Consider the following 15909-nt stretch of genomic DNA (forward strand, 5'->3'; position numbering starts at 1 on the left):
TCTCTACTGGACAATTCACGATGCGGTAGACCATATGGCAGCGAGTGATGTGAATAAGGAGACCATTGATCAAATCATCCGAAATGACAGATGTGCGACGACATGACAGCTTGCTGAAATGACTCGTTTGTCATTGGGTAGTGTGGTATCACTGGTACAGTCATTAGGATACAGAAAAATCTGTGCACGTTGGGTGCCTAGATTACTGACAAGAGAAATCAAAACGACGGGGAAGAATGTATTTGAGGGTCTCATGAAGACCTTTACTGAAGAGTGAAAACAGTGTTTTGATAGCATCTTACCCAGGATGAAACATTGTTGTTTTTGTCAGAACCTGAGAGCAGAACCCAATCCATGGAGTGGCATCATCAGGGTTCCCCTTGGAAGAAGATATCAAGACTTTCATGAACAGTAGGTTGAAAGGTGATGACCTCCTCCTCCCCCTGGGATTAGTGTGGTGAGCCGGCCGAAGTGGCCGTGCGGTTAAAGGCGCTGCAGTCTGGAACCACAAGACCGCTACGGTCGCAGGTTCGAATCCTGCCTCGGGCATGGATGTTTGTGATGTCCTTAGGTTAGTTAGGTTTAACTAGTTCTAAGTTCTAGGGGACTAATGACATCAGCAGTTGAGTCCCATAGTGCTCAGAGCCATTTTTGATTAGTGTGGTGACATTTTTATTGACTTTTTTGGAACCTGGCTCCATAATTAACTGGGATTGTTACTGTTTGTCACTGGACAAGCTGCAATGTACCATCAAGACCTCATCAGAGTACACCATGACAATGCCAAAACCCTACATACAGCCATTATGACACAGGAGAAAATCAGGAAAATGAGCTGGAAAATTGTTCCTCATCCTCTCTACAGTTTGGACTTGGCTCTGTCTGACTTTTACCTCTTCGGTAATCTGAAGGCCTACTTGCATGGTAAAATACTTGATTGTGAGAAGGACCTTATTTCCTGTGTCAAGCGATGGTGTAAAAGTCAATCACCAGAATTTTACCAAAGCGCATTTACATCATGGAAAGAAGGTTGGGCCAGATGTGTCACAGCTGATGGAGGCTACATTGAGTAGGCTCAATGTATGCTAAGTGTTCCAAGTATGTTCACAAAAAAATTCATTCTCCTCCTGCAAAAAATAAAAAAATTAGAGACGAATGCACAAAACTTTTTGAGCGCCCTTTGTATATTATTAGCAGTAGATGTAATCTCTAACCAATTCGCTTTCTACCTTCAACCCACAAGTAAGAGTGTAGTTAATAAACTAGAAAAGGACTAGATAGTGAACGTGAAATTGCCTAAAAAGATTCTATCAGACAGTGGTGCACAATTTACTTACCGAATGTGGGACAATGTGTAGAAAGAGGAGGCATTAGACACACAAGGATATGGGTGTTCCACACAGCAAGTAATCCATGCATATGGGAACTGGATAGGTTGTGCACAACTTACTGCAGAAAAAAAAACACACTACCTGGGTGTGGCATTTTACTGTCTTTGAAGATCTTATGAGTACAGTTAAAAGTAATGCCACTGGTTTCTCGCCATATGAAGTGACAATAGGAATAAAACCCAATAATTTGATAGCAGAGAATATTGAGTTTGCTTCAGCTAACCTTTTAACCACAGTAGAAGGGAGGCACTAGTTAATCAACATTTGCTAAAAATTGTTCTGAAAGAAAGAAGAGACATGATGGAAAATACAGGACTGTTAAATTTAAATGGGGAGATAAAGTGTTAGTCAGAACTAAAGAAAAATTGAGTGAAATTTATGGGAAAACCAAAAAATTATTTGTACTGTATCATGGGCCATTTGAAGTAACAGAGTGCCCACATCCTAAAGCCTATAGACTGGGATACCCGATGTCAAAGAAACCTTTGGGTCTGCAAAATTTAACTGATCTGAACAGGTATACTGAAAAGTGAATGAAGAGAATACAATGTGCCCAAGGGTATATGAAGCATATATTTATTATCATGTTGTATAGTTGTAAGTAATTTTATGGGTTTCTAATTAAGTGTTTCTGCATGGTACATAAATGAAGAGTAACACGATTTTCTCAGCTGATACTGGTGGAACTGATGGCAGAAGTTTCATTTAGAAGAGGATTATAGGAATTTTACTCTTCATGAGAACACATGAATGGGTGTACTGTATAACAAAAAAAAAATTAAATGATCTGTTATCTGTATACATGTGGAAATGTAGAGAAATTTGGGTTTATATAATCATATGATTGTCACAAAGGTTAATGACATTATTACCATTATTGTTTATAGTAAATTGTAACAAGTGAATCCACCACAAAAGTCATACTCTTGATATACCAGATGAAAGACGATAATGCCCGCAATATTTTTACAATTAGGTAACTATAAAAATGTTATGAACAATTTAATTTATTTAATAAATAATGCCATAACTATGAACTCATCCAGAGAGACACAAATCGTCTTATCAACATGAGTCTTTCCTTAATATTTCAGTAACTTTTAACATGTACTGAATAGTACTTGTGATTTATAAAATAGTTCAAGTTAGTATATTGCATGGTGCCAAATGTGGCAATTTGTGTGTTTCAAATTTTTTTAAAATTGTTAAAATAAAGTATAAACGAATTAGTTAAGAGACTGGAAAATGACTACAAAGATCTTTGTATGCTTTATCATAAGTAATTATACACTACTGGCCATTAAAATTGCTACACCAAGAAGAAATGCAGATGAGAAATGGGTATTCATTGGAAAAATATATTAAACTAGAACTGACATGCGATTACATTTTCACGCAATTTGGGTGCATAGATCCTGAGAAGTCAGTACCCAGAACAACCACCTCTGGCCGTAATAACGGTCTTGATATGCCTGGGGGCATTGAGTCAAACAGAGATTGGATGGCGTGTACAGGTAAAGCTGCCCGTGCAGCTTCAACACGATACCACAGTTCATCAAGAGTAGGGACTGGCGTATTGTGACGAGCCAGTTGCTCGGCCACCATTGACCAGACATTTTCAGTTGGTGAGAGATCTGGAGAATATGCTGGCCAGGGCCGCAGTCGGACATTTTCTGTATCTAGAAAGGCCCGTACAGGACCTGCAACACACGATCGTGCTTTATCCTGGTGAAATGTAGGGTTTTGCAAGGATCGAATGAAGGGTAGAACCACGGGTTGTAACACATCTGAAATGTAATGTCCACAGTTCAAAGTGCTGTCAATGCGAACAAGAGGTGACAGACGTGTAACCAATGGCACCCCTTACCATCACGCCGGGTGATACACCAGTATGGCGATGACGAATACATGCTTCCAATGGGCATTCACCGCGATGTCGCCAAACACGGATGCGACCATCATGATGCTGTAAACGGAACCTGGATTCATCTGAAAAAATGACGTTTTGCCATTCGTGCACCCAGGTTCGTCGTTGAGTACACCATCGCAGGTGCTACTGTCTGTGATGCAGCGTCAAGGGTAACCGCAGCCATGGTCTCCGAGCTGATAGTCCACGCTGCTGCAAATGTCATCGAACTGTTCATGCAGATGGCTGTTTTGCAAACGTCCTCATCTGTTGACTCAGGGATCGAGACGTGGCTGCACGATCCGTTACAGCCATGCGGATAAGATGCCTGTCATCTCGACTGCTAGTGATACGAGGCCGTTGGGATCCAGCACGGCGTTCCCTATTACCCTCCTGAACCCACTGATTCCATATTCTGCTAACAGTCATTGGATCTTGACCAACGCGAGCAGCAATGTCGTGATACAATAAACCGCAATCATGATAGGCTACAATCCGACCTTCATCAAAGTCGGAAACGTGATAGTACGAATTTCTCCCCCTTACACGAGGCATCACAACAACGTTTCACCAGGCAACAACGGTCAACTGCTATTTGTGTATGAGAAATTGGTTGTAAACTTTCCTCATGTCAGCACGTTGTAGGTGTTGCCACCGGCGCCAATCTTGTGTGAATGCTCTGAAAAGCTAATCATTTGCATATCACAACATTTTCTTCCTGTTAGTTAAATTTCGCATCTGTAGCACATCTTCGTGGTGTAGCAATTTTAATGGCCAGTAGTGTATGAAACTGTTATGAAAATTATGAGTGGTGATCAGGGTCAAACATTGTTGTTTTTGTCAGAACCTGAGAGCAGAACCCAATCCATGGAGTGGCATCATCAGGGTTCCCTTGGAAGAAGATATCAACACTTTCATGAAAAGTAGGTCAAAAGGTGATGACCTCCTCCTTCTGGGATCAAAGTATCTGCATTGAATCGAGGAGTGGTCATGTGACTGAACCTTTAAATAAGCATGTGGGGCAGAGCTCGTGGTCTTTTGCCTATCCTCTTGTATCTGGAGTGTTGGTGAGGCATTTCATCTGAAGCTGGTAATTATCAGTGCTTATACTGTGAATTTTATTTGCATGTATTGGGACTTGTACATTGCGATTTGTTTGGGCCACCATTCACACACATTGTTCTTCTCTATAAAAATAATAAAAAGAGATTTATATAAAACTTAAAATCAATTGTTTTGAGCAATGTTGTTATCCTTTGGAATTTTGACCAACAGATCCAACCTGAGTACATCTTTTATTAAATTATTCACTAATGTCTCACTGCTACTATTAGGCTTTGGTATTAATATCATTATACTGTGTTATTGGGCTAAATAGCGATGGTGTATGGCCTACCCCTATTGATTTTTTTTTGTTGTGGTTTTTAGGGTGCACAACGTCAACGGTCATTAGCGCCCAGACTACTTTAGGAATGCACCGCAGGTCACAAGTTTAAAACAGCAACGAAACGGAAAACACGATGAAATACATACTGACAGGCATAGGATTAAAAAAGAAAACAGCATAATCAAATGTCCTTTGAGAGGGTTGTCAAATTCATAAAATGAAGAACACGAGCAGCTGCTCGTGGGTCATCCGCTAAAATGGCTTCTACAGTACATGGCAGGCCAAGATCGAGACGCAGGGTGTTAAAATCCGGACACGACGTTAAAATGTGGCGGACTGTCAGCAATTGCCCACATGGGCAGAACGGCGCCGGCGCAGCCGTCAGCAGATGGCGATGGCTGAACCGGCAGTGGCCAATTCGCAACCGGGCCAAAACTACCTCCTCCCGCCGAGAAGGGCGTGAGGAGGACGTCCAAGCCACGGGAAGAGCTTTCAAGGCCCGAAGCTTGTTGTCTGGAAGTGCAGCCCAATCGGCATGCCACAGCGAGACAATGCGCCGACAAAGTACCCTGCTACAATCTGACGAAGGGACACAACAAGAAGCTGTCCGAGGCTGGAGGACCGCAGCCTTGGCCGCGGCATCTGCAGCTTCGTTCCCAGGGATACCGACATGGCCAGGAACCCACATAAAGCTAACCGGAGAACCGACGTCCACCAGCTGCTGAAGAGAGCGTTGGATCCGGTGCACAAAAGGGTGAACCGTGTACGGATCACCGAGGCTCTGTATAGCGCTCAGGGAATCGGAGCAGATGACATATGCAGAATGTCGGTGGTGGCAGATGTAAAGGACAGCCTGGTAGAGGGCAAAGAGCTCAGCTGTGAAGACCGAACAATGGCCATGGAGCCGATATTGGAAACTTTGTGCCCCGACAATAAAAGAACACCCGACCCCGTCAGTGGTCTTAGAGCCATCTGTATAAATGAAGGTCATATTAATGAACTTCGAACGAAGTTCGACAAAACGGGAGTGGTAGACTGAACCGGGGGTAACCTCCTTCGGGAGCGAGCAGAGGTCAAGGTGGACGCGAACCTGAGCCTGGAGCCAAGGTGGCGTGTGGCTCTCGCCCACTCGAAAGGTGGCAGGGAGTGAAAAATTAAGGTGTTGAAGGAGGCGACGAAAGCGAACTCCAGGGGGTAGCAGGGCGGAGACATACAACCCGTATTGACTGTCGAGAGAGTCATCAAAAAAGGAACGATAAGACGGATGGTCGGGCATTGCCAGTAGCCGACAGGCATACCGACAAAGCAGTATATCGCGCCGGTAGGTGAGTGGCATCTCACCAGCGTCAGCATGAAGACTCTCGACGGGACTAGTATAAAACGCTCCGATCGCAAGTCGTAAACCCCGATGTTGTATGGAGTTGAGGCGGCGTAAGATGGATGGCCGTGCAGAGGAGTATACGAAGCTCCCATAATCCAGCTTGGAGCGGACGATCGACCGATATAGGCGAAGTAGGACGGTTCGATCCGCTCCCCACGACATACCACTGAGAACACGGAGGACATTGAGAGAATGGGTACAACGGGCAGCCAAATAAGACACATGTGGAGACCAACTAAGTTTCCTGTCAAATGTAAGACCTAAAAATTTTGTTGTCTCCACGAATGGGAGAGCAACGGGACCGAGTCGTAAAGACGGTGGGAGAAACTCTTTGTAGCGCCAGAAGTTAATACAGACCGTCTTCTCGGCAGAAAAATGGAAGCCATTGGCGACACTCCAGGAGTAAACCCCTATTGATGTTAGTGAGCCACACTGGAAGTCAATGGCCATACACAGCCCACACATGGGGGAACAGGAGAAAATGTCCTAGAGGACTCACAGTATGAAGATCCCACAGGGTAACTTCATCCTTTTCACCTCTCATGGAAATATCAGACACTAAAACAGTTTTAAAAAACCTTTGTGTGGCACCAATGACTTTGTCTAAATTGTGATGAGGTATCACATGCTGACACAGAAATCAAAGACTGGATCTTGGGCACGAATTATCAACATTAGCAAAATGTATTGCCACCATGTGACTGTTGGCCTTAGCTACAAACCACTTTCCTTTCAGCAAAGCAGCACCAGTAAAAGCAATCATTTTGTAAGAATACCACCAAATTGTGTTTTGTAATGTGGATTTTTAAAAATATAGTACACAAAAGAATTCTTTCACCAATCTGCACTTCATTTCTTTAACAATGTACCACAGCTTCTCTCCCTGAACACTAAGGCCTAAGATTCTCCTTGCAGATCGTCTACACTGAACAGCTATTCCACGACTTAACTGCCTATGACTATAAAGTAACGTAATACTTCACCAACAGATAACTGGAAAACAAATCTGTAAGACTGCACTTCCAATCTGTAATAATTAACTTCAGAATTAATTAATAAAGTATATAATGCCACCTATTCCAATACTATGGTTACTTGCCAAACAATACTGTTTTTTATCGGAATAATGCGTTATAGTTCTCTGTTATTAGTATCTGATAGAAGCATGCCATCAAACTATCCTAGTCAGCAAAAGCTTGCATCCTGTTTCACTACTACAACAAAAGAACACATTTCTCAACTGAGGAATGATTAGATAGGGCATCCATGAGTCATCATGTCACAAGGGGAAAAATTACATCATCATAATCATCATTTAAGACTGATTATGCCTTTCAGCGTTCAGTCTGGAGCATAGCCCCCCTTATAAAATTCCTCCATAATCCCCTATTCAGTGCTAACATTGGTGCCTCTTCTGATGTTAAACCTATTACTTCAAAATCATTCTTAACCGAATCCAGGTACCTTCTCCTTGGTCTGCCCCGACTCCTCCTACCCTTTACTGCTGAACCCATGAGTCTCGTGGGTAACCTTGCTTCTCCCATGTGTGTAACATGACCCCACCATCTAAGCCTGTTTGCCCTGACTGCTACATCTATAGAGTTCATTCCCAGTTTTTCTTTGATTTCCTCATTGTGAACACCCTCCTGCCATTGTTCCCATCTACTAGTACCTGCAATCATCCCAGCTACTTTCATATCCGTAACCTCAACCTTGTTGATAAGGTAACCTGAATCCACCCAGCTTTCACTCCCATACAACAAAGTTGGTTGAAAGATTGAATGGTGCACAGATAACTTAGTCTTGGTACTGACTTCCTTGCAGAAGATAGTAGATCGTAGCTGAGCGCTCACTGCATTAGCTTCCACTATGTTGCCATCCTGTGAGAATATGCATCCTAAGTACTTGAAACCGTCCACCTGTTCTAACTTTGTTCCTCATATTTGGCACTCAATCCGTTTATATTTCTTTTCCACTGACATTACTTTCGTTTTGGAGATGCTAATCTTCATACCATAGTCCTTACATTTCTGATCCAGCTCTGAAATATTACTTTGCAAACTTTCAGTCAAATCTGCCATCACCACTAAGTCATCCGCATATGCAAGACTGCTTATTTTGTGTTCACATATCTTAATCTCACCCAGCCAGTCTATTGTTTTCAACATATGATCCATAAATAATACGAACAACAGTGGAGACAGGTTGCAGCCTTGTCTTACCCCTGAAACTACTCTGAACCATGAACTCAATTTACCGTCAACTCTAACTGCTGCCTAACTATCCATGTAAAGACCTTTAATTGCTTGCAAAAGTTTGCCTCCTATTCCATAATCTCGTAGAACGGACAATAACTTCCTCCTAGGAACCCGGTCATATGCCTTTTCTAGATCTACAAAGCATAGATACAATTCCCTGTTCCACTTCTCCATTATTTGCCGTAAGCTAAAGATCTGGTCCTGACAACCTCTAAGAGGCCTAAACCCACACTGATTTTCATCCAATTGGTCCTCAACTAATACTCGCACTTTCCTTTCAACAATACCTGAGAAGATTTTACCCACAACGCTGATTAAAGAGATACCTCTGTAGTTATTACAATCTTTTCTGTTTCCATGTTTAAAGATTGGTGTGATTACTGCTTTTGTCCAGTCTGATGGAACCTGTCCCGACTCCCAGGCCATTTCAATTATCCTGTGTAGCCATTTAAGACCTGACATTCCACTGTACTTGAAGAGTTCCGACTTAATTTCATCCACCCCAGCTGCTTTATTGCACTGCAATCTATTGACCATTTTCTCCACTTCCTCAAATGTGATCCTATTTCCATCATCATTCCTATCCCATTCTACCTCGAAATCTGAAACATTACTGATCGTATTTTCACCTACATTGAGCAACTCTTCAAAATATTCCCTCCATCTGCCCAAGGCATCCACAGGATTCACCAGCAGTTTTCCTGACCTGTCCAAAATACTTGTCATTTCCTTCTTACCTCCCTTTCGAAGACTGCTAATTACACTCCAGAATGGTTTTCCAGCAGCTTGACCCATAGTCTCCAACCTGTTTCCAAAGTCTTCCCAAGATTTGTTCTTGGATGCTGTAATTATCTGTTTGGCTTTGTTTCTTTCTTCAACATAACTTTCTCTGTCTACCTGAGTTCTAGTATGTAGCCATTTTTGATACACCTACTTTTTCCTTTTACAGGCTGCCTTGACTGTGTCATTCCACCAAGCTGTTTGCTTCATCATACTTTTACACACTACTGTTCCAAGACATTCTTTAGCCACTTCTAGTACTGCGTCCCTGTACCTTGTCCATTCCTTTTTCAATGACTGTAATTGACTACATTCAACTAACTGGTACCTTTCTGACATCGCTGTTATGTACTTGTGCCTGATTTCCTTATCCTAAAGTTTCTCCTCTCTTATCCTCCTATATATGGACCTGACCTCCTGCACTTTCGGCCTCACAATTCCAATTTCACTGCAGATTAAATAATGATCAGTGTCATCAAAGAATCCCCTGAATACACGTGTGTCCTTCACAGCCTTCCTGAATTCCTGATCTGTTATCATATAGTCAGTGACAGATCTGGTTCCCCTGCGTTCCCAAATATACTGGTGAATGTTCTTATGTTTAAAAAAGGAGTTTGTGATTACTAAGCCCATACTGGCACAGAAATCCAAGAGTTGTTTCCTGTTCCTGTTGGCCTCCATATCCTCTCCAAATTTACCCATAACCTTTTCATACCCTTCTGTTCGATTTCCAATCCTGACATTAAAATCACCTATGAGCAGAACACTGTCCTTGTCCTTTACTCTAACAACTACATCACTGAGTGCCTCATAAAAACTATCCATCTTATCTTGATCTGTCCCTTCACAATGCGAATATACCGGCACAATCCTAATGTTCTTGCTAGACACTGTCAAATCTATCCACATCAGTCGTTCATTTACATACCTTATTGCAACTACGCTGGGTTCCATTTCTTTCCTGATGTAAAGCCCTACACCCCATTGTGCTATTCCTTCTTTGACTCTTGACAGGTAGACCTTGTATTCTCCCACTTCCTCTTCATTCTCACCCCTTACCCAAATGTCACGATTGGGTTTTACCCCTAATGGCTGAGGGACTAACCGGTGGATTTGTGGGCTTTACCCCTAATGGCTGAGGGACTAACCGGTGGATTTGATAGTCTTTGCCGTATGAGCACAAAGGTGACCATGACTCAGAATATGTCAGAGATGCCCAGCCTTATTCCAAAGTAACTGGTATCCCGACTGTCAGGACCACTTACTTGGCCACTCATACGTTGCCCGTGGTTCATGAACTAGGACATGACTACAGGAACCCACACCATGAACCACAAAAATTACGAATGTATAAATAATTTGGCAAGAAGATATTTTCATCTGCAGAAATATTTTCCTTCTTTGTCATAGAAGAGTGTTCATGGCAGTGGACACAAGTAGATATGAGGTAGAAGGTGAACATACTTCTTTGCAGGTCATATGATGGTGGTAAAATAATCAAATGAACAGAATCACAATACAACAGTCTGTATTAATATTAAATCAAAGGCATAAATATGAAGTTGTTTCAAAAATAAATAATAACACCTTTGTATATTTTCAGGGTATACAAAGGTGTTATTACTTATTTTTGAAAGAACTTCATATTTATGACTTTGATTTAATTTTAATACAGACTGTTGTATAGTGATTCTGTTCATTTGATTATTTTACCACTATCATATGACCTTCAAAGAAGTATGTTCACCTTCTACCTCATATCTACTTGTGTCCACTGCCATGAACACTCTTCTATGAAAAAGAATAGTATATTTTCAGGGTCCCGTGTGGGGTTTGCTAGTCCCCCATCGGGCACCTCCCCAGGTGGCGGATAGGGGAATGCTGTCTAGATATAGAGGGTACCAGGGAAATAAAATACCCGGGGTGGACCAAAACTAGCACGGGCAGGAGAGGCTTGCTCAGCCGCAGTGAAGGCAACCCTCCTAGGGGTAGAGTACCCCAAAATCAAGACTCCTGGTCCTCCAGATTGGGAATTGTGCAGAGGGCTACCAACCCACTCATGTAAAAAAAAAAGCCGGTCAGGATACTCAATGCCAGCCTCGGAAACAGGACAGGATTTACTGGAACAAAAACTGGCAAAGCTACAAGGATTTATCTTTTGGATCATGGAATATCAGAAGCCTGTATCATCCTGGAACTGCCCAAATACTAGCAAAAGAATTAAGAAAATATAGAGTGCAACTGGTAGCTCTCCAAGAAGTAAGATGGCAGGGAACAGGTTCACTGAAAATAGCAGACAGGACAATAATGTATGGAGACTGCGGTCAGCGCCATGAATTTGGAACCGGTTTCTACACTCACAAAACAATAGATGACTCAGTAAGGGAGTTCAAACATGTTAATAACTGTATATCATACATAACTATTCAGACACAGTGGTTAGACATTACATTTCTAAATGCACACGCACCCACAGAAGATAAGGATGACAACATGAAAGAAGAATTCTACAGCCAACTGGAACAAACGTACAACTTATTAAGTAGGCACAATGTCAAAATAGTGTTAGGAGATTTTAACGCCAAAGTAGGAAAGGAAGAAATCTACAAACCAACCATAGGAAATTTTAGCTTACACGAGGAAAGTTCAGAGAATGGGGTTCGACTTATAAACTTTGCAGTGACAAATGGCCTCACGATAAGCAGCACAAAATTTCACCAGATGGAAAGGTAGTCAATCAAATAGATCATGTCGCTATCCAGAAATGATTCCAAAACAGCATTAATGATGTCAGAACCTTTAGGGGAGCGGATTGTGACACAGACCACATGTTAATAATATCAAAAATGAAAGTGAAACTGAAAAGGGAAGTAAATAGAAATAGAGAAGAAATTACAAGATATAACATAGGAAACCTGGTGAAAGTAGATATAAAAGAAAATTTTGCAAAAGAAATTGAAAGCAACCTAACAAAACCAAGACTGACCAATGCAAGAACACAGGATGTCTAAAGCAGATGGAGACACCTGAAGGGCTGTATTCAAGAAGCAGCTTCGAAAATCATAGGTAAAAGAAAACGACCTAATAAAATTTGGTTTAACACAAAGTGTCAAGAAAAAGTGCTGGAAAGAAGAAATGCGAGGAATGCATGGATTAAAGAACGGGACAATGTGACATTGAAGGAAAGATACTATAAACTCCGCCATGAAACGCAAAGAACCCAAAGACTTGAGAAAAGGGAATACTGTAACAATATTATCAGAGAAGCAGAGGATGATTTCCAACATCACAGGACAAGACAGATTTAACAAAATATAAAAAAATCCTTTGGTAAATTCAATAAAAGGGAACAGTTTGTAAAGGATCAATATGGGAAAATATTGACCAACAAAAGTGACATACAAAACAGATGGAAGACACACTTTTCACAACTTCTCAATTGCAATGACTCACACTCTTACTTTAAATTGGAAGAACCTGATACAATTGATACAGTTACTACCCCATCAGTAAATGAAATACAGCAAGCAATAAAGAAATTAAAGAACAACAAGGCTTGTGGTGAGGACAAGATATACGCTGAGTTATTAAAGAATGGAGGCCCACAACTGGAATTAGAAATACAGGCATTAACAGAAACAATTTGGGAGACGGAAACCATTCCTGCAGATTGGAAAACTGCAATTGTGTGCCCCATATTTAAGGAGAATGATCCACTAGTTTGTGATAACTACAGAGGAATTGCCGTACTAGATGTCACCTACAAAATCTTATCAAGCTGCCTATTAAACAGGCTGATACCAATAACAGAAGAACTGGTTGGGGAATACCAATGCGGTTTCCGCAGAAACAGATCCACATTAGATCACTTACTCACTCTAAGACAAGTAACTGAGAAGGCGTGGGAATTCAATGTAGATGTCCACATATTATTCGTAGATTTTAAAAAGGCCTATGATAGCATACACCGACAGACACTCCTAAATATAATGAAGTAATTTAAAATACTATCAAAATTAATCAGAGTAGTTAAAATGTGTATTGATGAAACTTTATGTCGCATAAAGACACCGGTGGGAGAAACTGAAGATTTTAAGGTGTACACTGGACTGAGACAAGGGGATGCCATTTCACCTATTTTATTTAACCTTGTCCTAGAAAAGATTGATAGAGAATTTTCTAAAACCAGTCCACAAGGGATCCAGCTACAGGATGTGAACATAACAATACTTGCCTATGCAGATGATGTAGCACTAATAAGTAGTTCCTAAACAGAATTAATCAGAATGATGCAAAATTACTACAAAATTGCTGAGGAAACAGGATTACATGTCAATGAAGAAAAGACAGAATACCTGCCCATAAGTAAGAAAACCAGAAAAGATGCACCACTGACTTTAGATGGATTCAATTTCAAGACTGTTGACCACATCAAGTACCTAGGGAGTATTTTTAGTAATAACAACAGAACAGATATAGAAATAGATGCCCGTTTATCAACAGCAAACAAAACACTTTTTAGTTTCATCGAAATTCTAAGAAAAAGATCACTTAACAGTAACTTCAAAATCCGCTTACATCAATCGGCCATTATACCTGTGATGTTATACGGATGTGAAACATTAACATTTAGAAAGAAAGATGAAGAAAAACTGTTATATTCGAAAGAAAAGTACAAAGGAAAATTTTTGGACCTGTATACAACGAAAATAACATGTAATTGAGAATAAGAAGAAATGAAGAATTAAGAGGGCTGTACAAACACCGTAACATCGTCGAAGTGCTCAAGAGGAGAAGGTTGAATTGGGCAAGCCATGTAGCAAGAATGACAGAGAATAGACTACCTAAAATGGCATTCAGCAGAACAATAGAAGGAACAAGGAGAAGAGGGGAAACCCAGAATCAGATGGCGGGATAACATTTGGGAGGACACAATGAGGAACAGCAGCAGCAACTGGACAAACAGCGCATTGGACAGGCAGAAGTGGAAGAGGCTCATAGAGCAGGCATATGGTCGATAAGGCCCTTGCCACATGTAAAGTAAAAAGTAAGTATATTTTCAGGGTGTATACACAAACAAGGAAAAAAAAAAATCTCAGATTTCCCGGTTAAAAACACACTTTCTCCCAGGTGAAAATACACTTTTTCCGTGTTAAGTGACAGTATACTTTGTCAGAACTGTGAAACTTATCACTTGTTTGAATGGTACTGGTTTTATACATCGGTGTAGAATTTCCTGACACTTTAGAAAACGAAACTCAGGGTAAAAAACGCATTTTGGAAAGATCTTTGACATGCAGTAACATTTAAGCTGCATACTTTTGTATTATTTAAAGTTGAATTCTACGAAGCACTGCATGTTACTTTCTGAAGCATCGAAATCAAGATTGTGGTGCGCCTTTGTAAGCCAGTCATACGTCATGTCATGTGATCTCGTCAGCCGATGACAGCGGATATTCAGAGCATAGGACACGTGATGTAGTCAGCCAATATAGCAACATCACTTGAGTAGTGTGAACATACAAATAGGAAAAGTTAATGGTTTAAATTAATATACATAATGTTGCTACAAGAACAGCAAAGCTCTCACATATAATGTTGATCTTTTCTACACAAGATACATCACACAAATGAGCCAATAAAATTTTTAATAATGACATAAATGTCTGATCTTCTAGGCTCGAAATTAATCTAACTGGCACATCATCAAAGAGTTGATTTTGAAATGAGAGTCAAATGCTCTATGATTTAAGAAATTCATCTTACATTCTCATACATAGTTCATCTTGCATGAAAGGGAATTTACTTTGAAAGTACCACTTTTCACACCACCATTCGCAATATTTTCCCGTGATCTGTTAGAAACACGTTTGTTCCAGCAGTTGCCAGAGAGCGCCAGATAACAAGTGTCACTGCGTTTGGCGCAGCTACAATGATGTAGGAAGCCTGTATGTTCATACATGTAAAACGTTAAAAGATCTTGCATTATGTCATAAAAGAAACAAGACATCAAAGGACACTCTGAAAGCATCAGAATTTTGTGAACCAAACTACAATGCATGATCCGACTTAAAGTGCACATTCAGATGTCCAGATTCCCAATGAAATAGGCCTTGACCTGGTATTATGCTTTTCAGTGTGCTTTTCAGAATGTAAATTTTTTTGTAGTACCGGTATTGTATTATCTCATGTTTGGATCTTCATTATGGCATAACCCTGTATGTACTAGAAGATGAAAATGTGCACTTGAAATGCTGCGAACAGTTGAAACTAGCCAATAGTGTGGAATTAAACACTTCGTTTCAAATAAATTGACTGCCTCAGCGGAAAAGATTAATAAAAGCCAAATTTCTGTAGCAAGCCAACAGAAAAAACTTCATTGTTCTGAAAGGTGATTAATGCTAACAACACATTTTAGCCTCCCATAATTATGTGAACATATTTTATTCACTTGATAGCTACCAGCCACAGAAATCTGTTCTGTTTTTATTTGACACGAGAGCAGTAAACAAAGAGGAAACAGCAAAATTACTTAACGTAAACACATGTCAGGTGGAGACTACCCACCTCCCCACTACAACTCGGACTGCTCTGCACATCAACCCCAGATTTACGATATTTCCAAACCAGGGCATCACTACATTCATGTTTTATTGCTCCAGTATTATTCTGCAGTAACAGGCTACAGTAATATTCCTTGTTAGAGTGTTGGTTTTTACCAGTCGAAATTACAAAAATTTAACTGAAAACTGTAACAATGAAAAATTCCTGTAATTCCAAAAATTCCCATGTTTCTCCCGGTTTTT

At 40.7% G+C, this 15909-nt stretch overlaps 1 protein-coding gene across 3 annotated transcripts in view; it reads right to left on the reverse strand.

The window, feature by feature from the left end:
* LOC126237299 (leukocyte elastase inhibitor-like) overlaps positions 1-15909 on the reverse strand; it is a 150594-nt gene that overhangs the window by 84596 nt on the left and 50089 nt on the right. The gene's annotated exons all lie outside the window — the stretch shown is intronic.

This window comes from Schistocerca nitens, chromosome 2, assembly GCF_023898315.1.
Source record: "Schistocerca nitens isolate TAMUIC-IGC-003100 chromosome 2, iqSchNite1.1, whole genome shotgun sequence".
Taxonomy (NCBI): Eukaryota; Metazoa; Arthropoda; class Insecta; order Orthoptera; family Acrididae; genus Schistocerca; species Schistocerca nitens.